General features: G+C 42.9%; 1 protein-coding gene across 3 annotated transcripts in view; it reads right to left on the reverse strand.

Annotated features, from left to right (window-relative positions):
• The window catches only part of LOC139761083 (uncharacterized), a 160,926-nt gene extending 156,081 nt beyond the window's left edge, over nt 1-4,845 (reverse strand). For all 3 annotated transcript variants that reach the window (XM_071684929.1, XM_071684927.1, XM_071684926.1), the window contains exons 1-2: nt 4,762-4,845; nt 2,576-2,933 (exon numbers count right to left, since the gene is read on the reverse strand). The gene's annotated coding sequence lies outside the window, so the exon portion shown is untranslated. The remainder of the gene's footprint in view (nt 1-2,575; nt 2,934-4,761) is intronic.
• Nucleotides 4,846-18,783: the final 13,938 nt, after the last annotated feature.

Below are 18,783 nucleotides of genomic sequence, written 5' to 3' on the forward strand. Positions count from 1 at the left end.
CACCATATCTTCTCTTGTTTCTCCTTCTTGCCTCCTGAAGACACATCCACCTGGCAAACGTCCACATAAATCTAGACGAAATTCGCAATAACGTCGACGATTCTACTATGAGGATTACTGATACGAACGCGAAGCAAGAGAGAGCGTAGCAACATTTTTCTTAACGCAAGTAGCAGATATTCACATGAATCGGACACCATCAGTCAGTGTAACTAGTCAGCCATGTGTCGGGCCAGTAACTGTGTGTGTGTGTGTGTGTGTGTGTGTGTAATCATCTCTTTTGTCTCGTATGGGAAGAGACTGTAAACACTCCAGGGGGCTCCCTTTGTCTTAATATACGTAATCGTGATAAACTGTGTGTGTGGACGTACAACACCAAACTCCGGACCAACACACAAAGAAAAAACATTTTGAGAAACACTATCCAATATGTCTCACTCCATGGTTATGAGGTACAATTATGATCTAAATGCCCAAGGTGGGTTCGTAGCCCGGCTTGCCATGGATGAATTACCGTTGGAGCTAGGCTGGTCCCGTCTGTTTTACCAACACGCCAGAATTGTATAGTACCCCAGTGACACACCTTTGGGTCCACTATATCATTCTATGAGGACTGAGAAGACCATTAGATCGCCTATACCAAAGAAAAAAAGGGAGCCATCATCCTTGGACATCCAGGCATCACAATATCATTCACGTGTTTGGTCTCATTCACACCCAAAGCATCGCAAACGTGTTTGCAGTCGCTTGTACCCAGGCTGTCCGAAAGAACCCACCCTCGCGTGATCAGTTACTGCCTTCGGTCAATCGTCTTACATCATCATCATCGTCATGTTCAAACCACATTTAGTTACATCAAAGACGATGAACACCTTATTCAAGTGTTCAAGATACATGAAAATACACGCTCATGGATAATACGGTCCCTACCAACAAGCAGGAAAAAAAGAAAATATTCGTTTCACGTTATCTTATTCGAATATTCGTTTCACGTTATCTTATTCGAATATTCGTTTCACGTTATCTTATTCGAATATTCGTTTCACGTTATCTTATTCGAATATTCGTTTCACGTTATCTTATTCGAATATTCGTTTCACGTTATCTTATTCGAATATTCGTTTCACGTTATCTTATTCGAATATTCGTTTCACGTTATCTTATTCGAATATTCGTTTCACGTTATCTTATTCGAATATTCGTTTCACGTTATCTTATTCGAAGTCTTTAAACAGCAAACATCTTGCGGTACACTTGACCTATCCTCTAACGCAGCACCTCGACTATAAGGCGCAGGTTCTACAATAAAGCGCAGGTTCTACTACAAAGTGCAGGTTCTACTATAAAGCGCAGGTTCTACTATAAAGCGCAGGTTCTACTACAAAGAGCAGGTTCTACTATAAAGCGCAGGTTCTACTATAAAGCGCAGGTTCCACTATAAAGCGCAGGTTCTACTATAAAGCGCAGGTTCTACTATAAAGCGCAGGTTCTACTATAAAGCGCAGGTTCCACTATAAAGCGTAAGTTCTACCATAACGCGCAGGTTCTACCATAAAACGCAGGTTCTACTACAAAGCACAGGTTCTACTATAAAGCGCAGGTTCTACCATAAAACGCAGGTTCTACTACAAAGTGCAGGTTCTACCATAAAGCGCAGGTTCTAATGCAAAGCGCAGGTTCTACCACAAAGCGCAAGCTCAACTCCACTCCTAACTGTCCTACGCTCAACCTAATCACCAAACTAGTAGGAAAACCTTTCAGTCGGCCGGCCCATTAAAAAAAAAAAAAAAAAAAAAAGCGGTTCTACACCACTTGACCAAGCAAGTCTTCCACCACAGGGTTAAGAATCGCTCATCTTCATCGGGTCATTCTGTTAACCAAACAAGGTCAACAACAGGAAGGGATTGTCTCGTCCTATCTACGTAGGCGCTGTGGCAACTCTATAATCACCTACCACAACTGTCCAGACTTACATGTCTGTTGTTTGTGTCCGTAACGTACGAATCACGTTCAGAATTCTGAGGAGGGGGAAGGGGGGGGGTAAATATGTAGTTTTTAGGGGGGAAAGCAACCTCAGCCGAAATGATGGGACACGTCTGGATAGTTCCCCCAAGTCCTCATCTACTTCCAAAGCCCCTCCCTACACACACACACACACACACACACACTCCTCATAAGTTATATAACTGTCAATTAGATCTGATACATACCATCCTTGGTAACACTTTGTCTTTTACAAATATTCAGGGCATATCTAGGTCAACTGTACACCACAAATTCAAAACCCATTAAACCACGGCAGTCATAGAGTACCATACCTTCCTGTAATTACCTATGACAATTAACTACCTTCAAAACCCATTAAACCACGGCAGTTACAGAGTACCATACCTTCCTGTAATTACCGACGACAACTATGGTTGAATGTCGCGCCGGCCCAACTGCCAATGAATAACAATGAAACCAATTCAAATTCCACAAGCATATATTGATGACTGATTTCCCTTTATGGTCAAATACACATCATATCTGAATCTACCAATGTCCAAATATTCTTCTCTTAATATTATCTTACCTTACAAACACATGACGTTGGTGGAGCGGGCGGGCAAAATCCCACCGGCCCTCTAGCGGTGGCTCGGGGAGGTACCGCGTAAACACCGCTTGCGCCAGAGGCTTAAAAAATCCCCGCCAATTCCTCTTGAATCTCGTCCAATGTTGAAATCCCCTTTTAGATCTTTACCTCAGTACGAAGTCTATTTCGGCACGCTATCCGTTTCACTATATGCCGGGTGCTTCCTCAGGTCCTTGGTTTCGAATCACAGGGTTCAATACTTTCAAGTCCGTTAATTTCTCGTGTATGTTATCACAACCGGGCCTTCTCAAAAGGCTTTTGGTTCATCACTCCTCATTTTCTGTCTCGGGTGGAGTCGCTATCCAACAGAAACGTGTACAAGACTTGAGAAACAATATATGCAAATCACTTTAGGGGGGGGGGGGGAGGAACTACCAGTGCACACGCAAACATGACCGTTCTAACTAGTGCCGTTTAAGAAACTCTCACATCCGCAGTTTCCCTAACATCATCTCTGCTACACAATGTCCACAAGGTTTCTCTCAGGCGCCGCCTTCCCCTCTGCTGCGCTACAACTTCGATCATCCTCGGGTTTTCTCCAAAATAATTCCTGAGTTGTGATGTCTTCCCGACCCCGAATTTACCCTAATACTCTTGACATATTTACTCCAGCAGTGGCCTTTGCTACTCTAAATACTTTATTTCCATACTATTAAGAAGTCTCTTGTAAATATATATATAAATATATAAATATATATATAATATATATATATATATATATATATATATATATATATATATATATATATATTTTTTTTATTATTATTATTATACTTTGTCGCTGTCTCCCGCGTTTGCGAGGTAGCGCAAGGAAACAGACGAAAGAAATGGCCCAACCCACCCCCATACACATGTTTATACATACGTCCACACACGCAAATATACATACCTACACAGCTTTCCATGGTTTACCCCAGACGCTTCACATGCCTTGATTCAATCCACTGACAGCACGTCATACTATTTGCCATTTCCCGCGTTAGCAAGGTAGCGTTAAGAACAGAGGACTGGACCTTTGAGGGAATATCCTTACCTGGCCCCCTTCTCTGTTCCTTCTTTTGGAAAATAAAAAAAAAAAACTATATTCACTGCATAGTTCAACCTTCATTTGCGTCAATTCATGGCACTAATCCAGTCTATGTTTATGCATTAACTTTTGCATTTCCCACCTTGAGATATGAGCCTACGGCATCACTTTCTTCATCCCTGGTGTACACAAGAAATGCTACTCAAATCCAGTATATCATAGGAGAGTTAAGACACAAGGGCTGGACCAATTCTGGATACCCAACGGCAGTTAGCTTCATACCGGATTCATGTCTTAACTCAAGAACACATTCACATTCCTGGCTGCATGTCGTACTTTCACTTCTAAATGTATCAATTATTCTCAATCTAGTCTAAAAAAAAAAAAAAAATAAAGCTATCCTTAAAATAGATCACTTAAGTGAACAATCTTTACTGGAAACAAACTATCCTAATGACTGTTACAGAGATAATATACGGAACAATCCATCTTTACTTTAAAAACAAAAAAAAAAAAACTATATAATTCGACTGTGAAACATTATAATCTAGGCCAGGAGCTATTCACGTCTAAGCTATCAATGAGACACAGTAAACTTGGAACATCCATGTTTTATCCAGGAATTTTACGCAAAAATAACAAAACTGCCTGGGAAGGCCATCCCGTCATATAAATATCTCCCAAAAGGAACTCCAGCAAGATCCACATGTACATAGTGCCTTCTGGGATCAGCTGATCGCCTCCAGCAGCACACCCCCATACGCTGGGGGAAAACTCGCTCGCTTTCCCCCCACTCAGTATGTAAATCTTTTTTTCTCACTGACTAAAGTTCTTTTGCATTTCTCATGTTGTAGTTTCCAACTTGCCCCTCACCTGATTCAGTAATGTCCTTCGCCTCTTCCGCACCTGTTTCAATATGAGTACAATGTCATGTTCGTCTTGCGAGTAAATTCGTTTACTTTCACTTAAAACTTTTCACGTATTTCTCAGCACGCTCCTTTTCCCTCCCAAGTTCCCGACACTATACACACGTCCGCGTTACCGGTAAAATAAACCTATAATGCCACGAGCAGACGATGAGATAAAGTCAATTCCGTACTGCATGGGGGTGGTGGTGGCTGGGGTGTGTGGCGTCGGTGGTGTCGACACGAGAGATCGAGACACTAACCCTCCGCTGCCTGGCGGTACACTGACATCCCACCAGCCCGGGAACCTCCGCCTGCCCGCTACCCCTCTCCCCCGACGACACCTCCCCCTTAACCCACCCCACCTTTGCTCCCGCCAAAATTCTGCCCTGCATCACCATTCCGACCATCGGGCCTGCCTGCCGTTACAGCCTCCTGCATTTTCTCATTGTCTTTTCTTTCAGGCTGAACTCCTCTACCATCATCCGAAAAGAGGTACATCTATACACAGATGGTGAAGCTATCACACCTGTTTCACGCGCCTCATACATACACGTTTTCTTCGTATCTTTCTCTTATCATTTTGTATCATACTTCTATCATCTCCACAATCTCCTATGGGCGCAGTGACGCCTTTTTCACCTTCTAAGCAAAAAAAAAAAGGGGGGGGGGCGAAATCACAGTCCACTCTTATTCACCATAGATAATGTATTCAAAAGAGAATATATATATATATGTATAAACTAAATTTATGTGATGTATTTTCAGTACACCTCTGAAATATTAATCGTTGATAAGACCAACAGTCAACCATCAACCCAGTGAGTGGACGAGGGTTCGACCCTCCAAGCACACTTGGCTATGGTGTGGCCTTGCTCAGACCCTCAAGGGTCGAGTCTAAAGCCCCACCAGGCCAGACCGTCACACAATACCTGCTCTCAAGAGTCGCTCGCGCCCGTCGTCCTCGAAGGTCGTCGAATCGTCGTACCCAAGAATCGTAAACGTCATGTTCGCGCGATGATTTCAATTCACTTTCCACATGCAGGAAGACCTACTTCTGCAGGAGCGTTGTTGAAGAAGTCTGCGGGACTCGCCCGATCTAAAACTCAAACCCGCCGCCGTTCGAAGCCCAGGTTCCGCCTCCGATCACGTTCGTTCGGCGTGGTTTGGGGCCTCTTAAAATAACCTCCGCTTGACGTACCGCTTTGGCCAGCCGTATCATCACCGCTTAATGTAAGTGTTTGCCTTTTAATACCGCCATCACTCGCTCTGGAGCAATGTGAACCAAAGCAGTCATATTTGGATCTTATATTCAAGAATACGACAAAAAAAAAAAAAAATAATGCCCGTTTTCGATGACAATTTAGCGCCCGCTTTCGATATTTTTCAACCTGCAACTTGGATCACATATAAAGAGGGAAATATCATAAACCAACGCCCCATACATAGACCATTTTACCAGGGAGCCCCCTAGATACAGGTAATCGGTTAAGAAAACGTAAATTGCTCATTCTATTCTAAACCAAGACCCCGAAACAGCAAGCACGGTAAGCCAGAGAGTTAGAAGACTCGCCTAAGTTAAGGTTTCTGGAGCAACGTGAAGGCTGCTGTGGGAGCGTCCATTCGAAGTCCATAGATGTGTGACGCTGTCTCTACAAACTTGGCTGACAGATACAACTGACACCGCTGATACTAACTACTACTACTACTACTACTACTACACTACTACTACTACACTACTACTACTACTACACTACTACTACTACTACACCACTACTACTACTACACTACTGCTACTACACTACTAATACTACTACAACTACTTACCACTTTTCTTTCATAAGTACTTGGGGGAAAAAATACAGCTAGTGTCTATCTCAAGGCACCAGGCATCACTGCACTGTATAATATTATCACTGCACTGTATAATATTATCACTGCACTGTATAATATTATCACTGCACTGTATAATATCATCACTGCACTGTATAATATTTGCAGTGCAACTTACGCTAGATAGACGACCTTTTCCTCATCACAACACGATCTCAATTCTTATTTCAAAATGTAAGTGATTCATGACCAGAGACTCGATCCCCCCAGAAGGTAAAAAAAACCTTTCCCCGAGCAATGAAATATCAAACTGAGAACCTATGGGTTATTCTCAAGAGAATATAAACCCCATAATTTGCCGGTATTTCTAAAAAAAAAAATGTGAAGGGTTATTTTGCCGACTTGTCGGCTGCACCAGAGGGTTAAATACTATTTTGCCTGACTAGTAATTTTGCAATACTTCAAAAGCTCTCTCTCTCTCTCTCTCTCTCTCTCTCTCTCTCTCTCTCTCTCTCTCTCTCTCTCTCTCTCTATCTATCTATCTATCTATCTATCTATATATCTATTTTTTTCTCCAAAAGAAGGAACGGAGAAGGGGGCCAGGTGAGGATATTCCCTCAAAGGCCCAGTCCTCTGTTCTTAACGCTACCTCGCTAACGCGGGAAATGGCGAATAGTTTGAAAGAAAAAAAAAAATATATATATATATATATATATATATATATATATATATATATATATATATATATATATATTTTTTTTTTTTTTCCGCTGTCTCCCGCGTTTGCGAGGTAGCGCAAGGAAACAGGCGAAAGAAATGGCCCAACCCACCCCCATACACATGTATATACATACGTCCACACACGCAAATATACATACCTACACAGCTTTCCATGGTTTACCCCAGACGCTTCACATGCCTTAATTCAATCCACTGACAGCACGTCAACCCCGGTATACCACATCGCTCCAATTCACTCTATTCCTTGCCCTCCTTTCACCCTCCTGCATGCTCAGGCCCCGATCACACAAAATCTTTTTCACTCCATCTTTCCACCTCCAATTTGGTCTCCCTCTTCTCCTCCTTCCCTCCACCTCCGACACATATATTCTCTTGGTCAATCTTTCCTCACTCATTCTCTCCATGTGACACATATATTCTCTTGGTCAATCTTTCCTCACTCATTCTCTCCATGTGCCCGAACCATTTCAAAACACCCTCTTCTGCTCTCTCAACCACGCTCTTTTTATTTCCACACATCTCTCTTACCCTTACATTACTTACTCGATCAAACCACCTCACACCACACATTGTCCTCAAACATCTCATTTCCAGCACATCCATCCTCCTGCGCACAACTCTATCCATAGCCCACGCCTCGCAACCATACAACATTGTTGGCACCACTATTCCTTCAAACATACCCATTTTTGCTTTCCGAGATAATGTTCTCGACTTCCACACATTCTTCAAGGCTCCCAGAATTTTCGCCCCCTCCCCCACCCTATGATCCACTTCCGCTTCCATGGTTCCATCCGCTGCCAGATCCACTCCCAGATATCTAAAACACTTCACTTCCTCCAGTTTTTCTCCATTCAAACTCACCTCCCAATTGACTTGACCCTCAACCCTACTGTACCTAATAACCTTGCTCTTATTCACATTTACTCTTAACTTTCTTCTTTCACACACTTTACCAAACTCAGTCACCAGCTTCTGCAGTTTCTCACATGAATCAGCCACCAGCGCTGTATCATCAGCGAACAACAACTGACTCACTTCCCAAGCTCTCTCATCCCCAACAGACTTCATACTTGCCCCTCTTTCCAAAACTCTTGCATTCACCTCCCTAACAACCCCATCCATAAACAAATTAAACAACCATGGAGACATCACACACCCCTGCCGCAAACCTACATTCACTGAGAACCAATCACTTTCCTCTCTTCCTACACGTACACATGCCTTACATCCTCGATAAAAACTTTTCACTGCTTCTAACAACTTGCCTCCCACACCATATATTCTTAATATCTTCCACAGAGCATCTCTATCAACTCTATCATATGCCTTCTCCAGATCCATAAATGCTACATACAAATCCATTTGCTTTTCTAAGTATTTCTCACATACATTCTTCAAAGCAAACACCTGATCCACACATCCTCTACCACTTCTGAAACCACACTGCTCTTCCCCAATCTGATGCTCTGTACATGCCTTCACCCTCTCAATCAATACCCTCCCATATAATTTGCCAGGAATACTCAACAAACTTATACCTCTGTAATTTGAGCACTCACTCTTATCCCCTTTGCCTTTGTACAATGGCACTATGCACGCATTCCGCCAATCCTCAGGCACCTCACCATGAGCCATACATACATTAAATAACCTTACCAACCAGTCAACAGTACAGTCACCCCCTTTTTTAATATATATATATATATATATATATATATATATATATATATATATATATATATATATATATATATATATATATAATTTTTTTTGCAAAGACCGAGAATCATACGAATGCCAACTGAAATGCGCAAAAAAACAGATAAGCTTTCATTCCATTCTGCCCAATGGGGTCGCCGGTATTATATGCCCACACCCGTTGCCATCTTGGAAGCCTACGCAAACTGTGCCATTTAAAACCGTTAAAAAAAACAAAAAAACAACGAACATTGTTACCTAACTTTTAAACCGGTGGGGGAGGAACCTCCGGCACAGTGGATCATCATAACCGTGCCCAGAACCTCCACGTAAAACTAGTCTGCACATCTGCTTAACCCTAACCTACATCAACATGAGCCCAGGAAGATGACACACACTCACACACACACACACACACACACACACACACACACACACACACACACACACACACTGACCTCCATCGTGGCCCAAACAACACAATGACCAAATCTTATAATTCCATTTTTTTTCCAGATTTAAAAATCTACGTTTGTAACAGACAAACATATAAACATGGCTGGAATGGTTTGGGCGAAAAGTATACGCGACGGGGCACCGTAAATGTAATGTACGTATATGAAGGTAATTACACACACACACACACACACACAGTGTAAATAATCACGTCAGTAACATATGAAAAACGTACACCACCTGTGTTTGGATTAAATTAACAAATGACCAACACTGTGTAAACCTACAACGAAAGCTCTTCATTTTCCTAATTTCGCACTTCTTCTTCGCTGTTTCCCCGGCATGTTTTGATGAGGTATTCCTACACAGTGCATATAGATTCAACTCTACCGTAAGGGCCAGCAGCACCTGTAGATATGTAATGTTACTGTACTTTCTACAGGCTTGGCATAGAGGTAATGTAAGGTGAAATATGCACAGACATCGGTCAATATATTATCCCTGGGGATAGGGGAGAAAGAATACTTCCCACGTATTCCCTGCGTGTCGTAGAAGGCGACTAAAAGGAGGAGGGAGCGGGGTGCTGGAAATCCTCCCCTCTCGTTTTTGTTTACTTTTCCCAAAGAAGGAACAGAGAAGGGGGCCAAGTAAGGATATTCCCTCAAAGGCTCAGTCCTGTGTTCTTAACGCTACCTCGCTAACTCGGAAAATGGCGAATATGTATGAAAAAAATCGGTCAATAAACGACTAAGACAACTGAATTTTTCAAATAACTTAATATTTCTTGGTCAATAAAGGGCTAAGACACTTGAACTTTTCAAATAATTTAATATTTCTTGGTCAATAAAGGGCTGAGACACTTGAACTTTTCAAATAATTTAATATTTCTTGGTCAATAAAGGGCTAAGACACTTGAACTTTTCAAATAATTTAATATTTCTTGGTCCATAATGGGCTAAGACACTTCAACTTTTAAATAATTCGACATTCCTTCTACAGCAGCGTGTGTTATACCTAAATAGAATTAAAATCGGACATTATCATGATCCAGTGCTATCCAATGCCACAGTTGAAATACGTTCGATGGACGGTATTAATAACGCTCTAGAATTTTGTACTAGAATGTACAAGTTATATTAATCGGTGATCGATGTTTATATCTCAATACACATCAATGTAAAAGAAAGAAAAAGAAAGAAAGAAAGAAAGAAGCAAGGCTGAACGTTAAGCAGGTCAGCCAAGACTACAGTCTAGCAGGTCAGCCAAGGCTATACAGTCTAGCAGGTCAGCCAAGACTGTACAGTCTAGCAGGTCAGCCAAGGCTATGCAGTCTAGCAGGTCAGCCAAGGCTGTACAGTCTAGCAGGTCAGCCAAGACTGTACAGTTTAGCAGGTCAGCCAAGACTGTACAGTCTAGCAGGTCAGCCAAGGCTGTACAGTCTAGCAGGTCAGCCAAGACTGTACAGTCTAGCATGTCAGCCAAGGCTGTACAGTCTAGCAGGTCAGCCAAGACTGTACAGTCTAGCAGGTCAGCTAAGGCTGTACAGTCTAGCAGGTCAGCCAAGGCTGTACAGTCTAGCAGGTCAGCCAAGACTGTACAGTCTAGCAGGTCAGCCAAGACTGTACAGTCTAGCAGGTCAGCCAAGGCTGTACAGTCTAGCAGGTCAGCAAAGGCTGTACAGTCTAGCAGGTCAGTCAAGGCTGTACAGTCTAGCAGGTCAGCCAAGGCTGTACAGTCTAGCAGGTCATTCAAGGCTGTACAGTCTAGCAGGTCAGTCAAGGCTGTACAGTCTAGCAGGTCAGCCAAGACTGTACAGTCTAGCATGTCAGTCAAGGCTGTACAGTCTAGCAGTCAGTCAAGGCTGTACAGTCTAGCAGGTCAGTCAAGGCTGTACAGTCTAGCAGGTCAGCCAAGGCTGTACAGTCTAGCAGGTCAGTCAAGGCTGTACAGTCTAGCAGGTCAGGTCCTGGCAACCTGTTTTCCACTAATAAAAATACCACCATCGCACAGTCTAGATAAAGCGACAGGGACATCACGTACCAATGATATAACTTGTACTGTACAGATCCAACCGAACACGTCACAAAGATGTACATGATGTACTGTACAGAGCCAACCCGACACGTCACAAGGATGTACATGATGTACTGTACAGATCCAACCCGACACGTCACAAGGATGTACATGTTGTACTGTACATATCCAACCCACGTCACAAGGATGTACATGATGTACTGTACATATCCAACCCAACACGTCACAAGGATGTACATGATGTACTGTACAGAGCCAACCCGACACGTCACAAGGATGTACATGATGTACTGTACAGATCCAACCCGACACGTCACAAGGATGTACATGATGTACTGTACATATCCAACCCGACACGTCACAAGGATATACATGATGTACTGTACATATCCAACCCGACACGTCACAAGGATGTACATGATGTACTGTACATATCCAACCCAACACGTCACAAGGATGTACATGATGTACTGTACATATCCAACCCGACACGTCACAAGGATGTACATGATGTACTGTACAGATCCAACCCGACACGTCACAAGGACGTACATGATATACTGTACAGATCCAACCCGACACGTCACAAGGATGTACATGATGTACTGTACATATCCAACCCAACACGTCACAAGGACGTACATGATGTACTGTACAGATCCAACCCGACACGTCACAAGGATGTACATGTTGTACTGTACAGATCCAACCCAACACGTCACAAGGATGTACATGATGTACTGTACAGAGCCAACCCAACACGTCACAAGGATGTACATGATATACTGTACAGATCTAACCCAAAACATCACAAGGATGTACATGATGTACTGCATAAATCCAACCCAAAACATCACAAAGATGTACATGATATACTGTACAGATCCAACCCAACACATCACAAGGACGTACATGATGTACTGTACATATCCAACCCAAAACATCACAAGGATGTAAATGATGTACTGTACATATCCAACCCGACACGTCACAAGGATGTACATGATGTACTGTACATATCCAACCCAAAACATCACAAGGATGTACATGATGTACTGTACAAATCCAACCCGACACGTCACAAGGATGTACATGATGTACTGTACAAATCCAACCCGACACGTCACAAGGATGTACATGATGTGCTGTACATATCCAACCCGACACGTCACAAGGATGTACATGATGTACTGTACAGATCCAACCCGACACGTCACAAGGATGTACATGATGTACTGTACATATCCAACCCGACACGTCACAAGGATGTACATGATGTACTGTACATATCCAACCCGACACGTCACAAGGACGTACATGATGTACTGTACAGATCCAACCCAAAACATCACAAGGATGTACATGATGTACTGTATAAATCCAACCCAACACGTCACAAGGATGTACATGATGTACTGTGCATATCCAACCCGACACGTCACAAGGATGTACATGATGTACCGTACAGATCCAACCCAAAACATCACAAGGACGTACAAGATGTACTGTACAGATCCAACCCAACACGTCACAAGGACGTACGTGATGTACTGTACAGATCCAACCCAACACGTCACAAGGATGTACATGATGTACTGTACAAATCCAACCCGACACATCACAAGGATGTACATGATGTACTGTATAAATCCAACCCAAAACATCACAAAGATGTACATGATATACTGTACAGATCCAACCCAAAACAACACAAGGATGTACATGATGTACTGTACAGATCCAACCCAAAACATCACAAGGACGTACATGATGTACTGTACAGATCCAACCCAAAACATCACAAGGACGTACATGATATACTGTACAGATCCAACCCAAAACATAACAAGGACATACATGATGTACTGTACAGATCCAACCCAAAACATCACAAGGACGTACATGATGTACTGTACAGATTCAACCCAAAACATCACAAGGATGTACATGATGTACTCTCAAGCATCCCTGTACGAGTGAACAAAATTTCCCTGTTCGTCCCCCGAGACTGGCCTAGCATATTTCATCCATTAGGGGCATAACGATCCACTCTCTCTCTCTCTCTCTCTCTCTCTCTCTCTCTCTCTCTCTCTCTCTCTCTCTCTCTCTCTCTCTCTCTCTCTCTCTCTCTCTCTCTCTCTCGCCTGTGCAAACAAAGGCACGCCGACCCGTTTGACCTAGATCCTCGCTACGAGCTCGAGCGTCAGCCGCGATCATCAACCACCCGTAAAAATATGTTGCCGACGACCGTGGCCGCCACCAGCCGGGATCCACACTCACTCACACACACACGCGCGCGTCTCGTTCAAAATGTATACAAAGCCTGGTTTCCTCCGCGGAGAGAGAGAGAGAGAGAGAGAGAGAGAGAGAGAGAGAGAGAGAGAGAGAGAGAGAGAGAGAGAGAGAGAGAGAGAGAAGAGAGAGATCATGTTTGTCTTGAGCCATGGAGAAAAGGCCGCTGTGCAAGCCCACCAGGTGGCGGTGTGTGCAGTGGACGGGTGGGGTGTGTGTGGGTGTGTGTGGCGATTGTAGTGATGATGCCGATAGCTAGTCCCTGTCTATGTGACAGACATGGACACCATGTGCGGCATCGCCAAGAGGCTGGGGACAACGATAGATAGACAGATATATATATATATATATATATATACCCTCTCACTTTGCACACCACCTCGACCAAGACACCCTATATCTGCCACTCTATCATCAAACACATTCAACAAACCTTCAAAATACTCACTCCATCTCCTTCTCACATCACCACCACTTGTTATCACCTCCCCATTTGCGCCCTGCACTGAAGTTCCCATTTGCTCCCTTGTCTTACGCACTTTATTTACATCCTTCCAAAACATCTTTTTATTCTCCCTAAAATTTAATGATACTCTCTCACCCCAACTCTCATTTGCCCTCTTTTTCACCTCTTGCACCTTTCTCTTGACCTCCTGTCTCTTTCTTTTATACATCTACCACTCAATTGCACTTTTTCCCTGAAAAAATCGTCCAAATGCCTCTCTCTTCTCTTTCACTAATAATCTTACTTCTCCATCCCACCACTCACTACCCTTTCTAATCAACCCACTTCCCACGCTTCTCATGCCACAAGCATCTTTTGCGCAATCCATCACTGATTCCCTAAATACATCCCATTCCTCCCCCACTCCCCTTACTTCCACTGTTCTCACCTTTTTCCATTCTGTACTCAGTCTCTCCTGGTACTTCCTCACACAAGTCTCCTTCCCAAGCTCACTTACTCTCACCACCCTCTTCACCCTAATATTCACTCTTCTTTTCTGAAAACCCATACAAATCTTCACCTTAGCCTCCACAAGATAATGATCAAACATCCCTCCAGTTGCACCTCTCAGCACATTAACATCCAAAAGTCTCTCTTTCGCGCGCCTGTCAATTAACACGTAATCCAATAACGCTCTCTGGCCATCTCTCCTACTTACATACGTATACTTATGTATATCTCGCTTTTTAAACCAGGTAATCCCAATCACCAGTCCTTTTTCAGCACATAAATCTACAAGCTCTTCACCATTTCCATTTACAACACTGAACACCCCATGTATACCAGTTATTCCCTCAACTGCCACATTACTCACCTTTGCATTCAAATCACCCATCACTATAACCCGGTCTCGTGCATCAAAACCACTAACACACTCATTCAGCTGCTCCCAAAACACTTGCCTCTCATGATGTTTCTTCTCATGCCCAGGTGCATATGCACCAATAATCACCCATCTCTCTCCATCAACTTTCATTTTTACCCATATTAATCGAGAATTTACTTTCTTACATCCTATCACATACTTCCACAACTCCTGTTTCAGGAGTACTGCTACTCCTTCCCTTGCTCTTGTCCTCTCACTAACCCCTGACTTTACTCCCAAGACAAGAATGATTTGGTAAACAGAGAAGAGGTAGTAAAAGCTTTACGGAAGATGAAAGCCGGCAAGGCAGCAGGTTTGGATGGTATTGCAGTGGAATTTATTAAAAAAGGGGGTGACTGTATTGTTGACTGGTTGGTGAGGTTATTTTATGTATGTATGACTCATGGTGAGGTGCCTGAGGATTGGCGGAATGCGTGCATAGTGCCATTGTACAAAGGCAAAGGGGATAAGAGTGAGTGCTCAAATTACAGAGGTATAAGTTTGTTGAGTATTCCTGGTAAATTATATGGGAGGGTATTGATTGAGAGGGTGAAGGCATGTACAGAGCATCAGATTGGGGAAGAGCAGTGTGGTTTCAGAAGTGGTAGAGGATGTGTGGATCAGGTGTTTGCTTTGAAGAATGTATGTGAGAAATACTTAGAAAAGCAAATGGATTTGTATGTAGCATTTATGGATCTGGAGAAGGCATATGATAGAGTTGATAGAGATGCTCTGTGGAAGGAATTAAGAATATATGGTGTGGGTGGCAAGTTGTTAGAAGCAGTGAAAAGTTTTTATCGAGGATGTAAGGCATGTGTACGTGTAGGAAGAGAGGAAAGTGATTGGTTCTCAGTGAATGTAGGTTTGCGGCAGGGGTGTGTGATGTCTCCATGGTTGTTTAATTTGTTTATGGATGGGGTTGTTAGGGAGGTGAATGCAAGAGTTTTGGAAAGAGGAGCAAGTATGAAGTCTGTTGTGGATGAGAGAGCTCGGGAAGTGAGTCAGTTGTTGTTCGCTGATGATACAGCGCTGGTGGCTGATTCATGTGAGAAACTGCAGAAGCTGGTGACTGAGTTTGGTAAAGTGTGTGAAAGAAGAAAGTTAAGAGTAAATGTGAATAAGAGCAAGGTTATTAGGTACAGTAGGGTTGAGGGTCAAGGCAATTGGGAGGTAAGTTTGAATGGAGAAAAACTGGAGGAAGTAAAGTGTTTTAGATATCTGGGAGTGGTCTGGCAGCGGATGGAACCATGGAAGCGGAAGTGGATCATAGGGTGGGGGAGGGGGCGAAAATCCTGGGAGCCTTGAAGAATGTGTGGAAGTCGAGAACATTATCTCGGAGAGCAAAAATGGGTATGTTTGAAGGAATAGTGGTTCCAACAATGTTGTATGGTTGCGAGGCGTGGGCTATGGATAGAGTTGTGCGCAGGAGGGTGGATGTGCTGGAAATGAGATGTTTGAGGACAATGTGTGGTGTGAGGTGGTTTGATCGAGTAAGTAACGTAAGGGTAAGAGAGATGTGTGGAAATAAAAAGAGCGTGGTTGAGAGAGCAGAAGAGGGTGTTTTGAAATGGTTTGGGCACATGGAGAGAATGAGTGAGGAAAGATTGACCAAGAGGATATATGTGTCGGAGGTGGAGGGAACGAGGAGAAGTGGGAGACCAAATTGGAGGTGGAAAGATGGAGTGAAAAAGACTTTGTGTGATCGGGGCCTGAACATGCAGGAGGGTGAAAGGAGGGCAAGGAATAGAGTGAATTGGATCGATGTGGTATACCGGGGTTGACGTGCTGTCAGTGGATTGAATCAGGGCATGTGAAGCGTCTGGGGTGAACCATGGAAAGCTGTGTAGGTGTGTATATTTGCGTGTGTGGACGTATGTATATACATGTGTATGGGGGGGAGACAGCGACAAAAAAAAAAAATATATATATATATATATATATATATATATATATATATATATATATATATATATATATATATATAATATATATATATATATATATATATATATATATATATATATAGAGAGAGAGAGAGAGAGAGAGAGAGAGAGAGAGAGAGAGAGAGAGAGAGAGAGAGTTGCTGCCTGCACCACCATACCAAATCCCCCCCCCCAACCTCCCCCCCTCAACTAAACTCAAGGCTGTATCACCCCCAACCCTGCCCAACCCCCCTCCATCCCCCCCCCTATCAGCGATCAATCAAACTCATCAATCACCACTTGCTTTTACAAAGCACGGGGGGGGGGGGGCATTTGAGGGAGGAAGGGAGGTCCAGCCCCACCACCCACCCCGAGGTCAATTACCGGAAGTGCTCGCTGTTTACGGCCGTGAGGGGAGGTATGGGGGAACGGGAAGGGGTGATGGGAAGAGAGAGAGAGAGAGAGAGAGGGAGGTGGGTTGGAAGGTAGGAGGTTATCAAAACATATTGGGTGTGGGGGGGGTCAAGCCAGAGGCCTGATAGCGAAGTATCCCCTCTCGCTCGTTTTCTTCTCCAAGCCATAGGTATATCACACACTCCAAACACGAAACCTACATAAAAAAATCTGACTTTGTTAGTTTCAAAATAAACTTAAAAGTTTATCCTATAAATGAGGCGAACATCTTTAATTTCTTAATAAAGATAAATACATGGGAAAGACTGTACTGTTAGTTACAAAATAAACTCAAAAGTTTATCCTATAAATGAGGCGAACATCTTTAATTTCTTAATAAAGATAAATACATGGGAAAGACTGTACTGTTAGTTACAAAATAAACTCAAAAGTTTATCCTATAAATGAGGCGAACATCTTTAATTTCTTAATAAAGATAAATACATGGGAAAGACTGTACTGTTAGTTACAAAATAAACTTAAAAGTTTAATCCTATAAATGAAGCGAACATTATTTTTCATTTCTTAATAAAGATAAATACAGGAGAAAGACTTTACTGGTATTCTGTGGTGGGGGAGGGAACATGGGCGCTTCCTCCTCCCCCACACGACGGAGGCAGAGGTGGGGACACCCCTCCCACGTACATTTCAAGTACGTCTTTGATACGCCTATGTTAATGACAAATACACCTTTGATACGCCCATGTTAATGACAAGTACGTCTTTGATACGCCTATGTTAATGACAAATACACCTTTGATACGCCCATGTTAATGACAAGTACGTCTTTGATACGCCCATGTTAACGACAAGTACACCTTTGATACGCCCATGTTAACGTTAAAGTACGTCTTTGATACGCCCATGTTAATGACAAGTACGTCTTTGATACGCCCATGTTAACAAGTACGTCTTTGATACGCCCATGTTAACAAGTACGTCTTTGATACGCCCATGTTAACAAGTACGTCTTTGATACGCCCATGTTAACAAGTACGTCTTTGATACGCCCATGTTAACAAGTACGTCTCTGATAAGCCCATGTTAACGGCTGAAGTGTGTTAATGTGTTCATGGTAATTAACCGATCGATAAATGAAGTAAACTTAAGTTCTTCATGCGGACAATACACCAACCGTAATAAAGTTTAATAATGATAAAAAAAAAAATAGACTATTAAATGATAATTCTGGTCTCGCCTTATCATCGACTAACTACAAGGAATTTGACGCTCAAACTGTACCGCTCAAACACACAAAAGTTCCTCGAGTTCCACCGATATATCGAAAGTTTTTTCCCAGAAGAACCATAGTTTCAGAACACCGAAATAACGCAACCAGCTGCCCAAAGTTCAACATCCCCAGGAACGTTGAACAAGCTCGTTGAACACAGTGAACGCCTGGTCAGAGACGGTC

Source organism: Panulirus ornatus, chromosome 39, assembly GCF_036320965.1.
Source record: "Panulirus ornatus isolate Po-2019 chromosome 39, ASM3632096v1, whole genome shotgun sequence".
Classification (NCBI taxonomy): domain Eukaryota; kingdom Metazoa; phylum Arthropoda; class Malacostraca; order Decapoda; family Palinuridae; genus Panulirus; species Panulirus ornatus.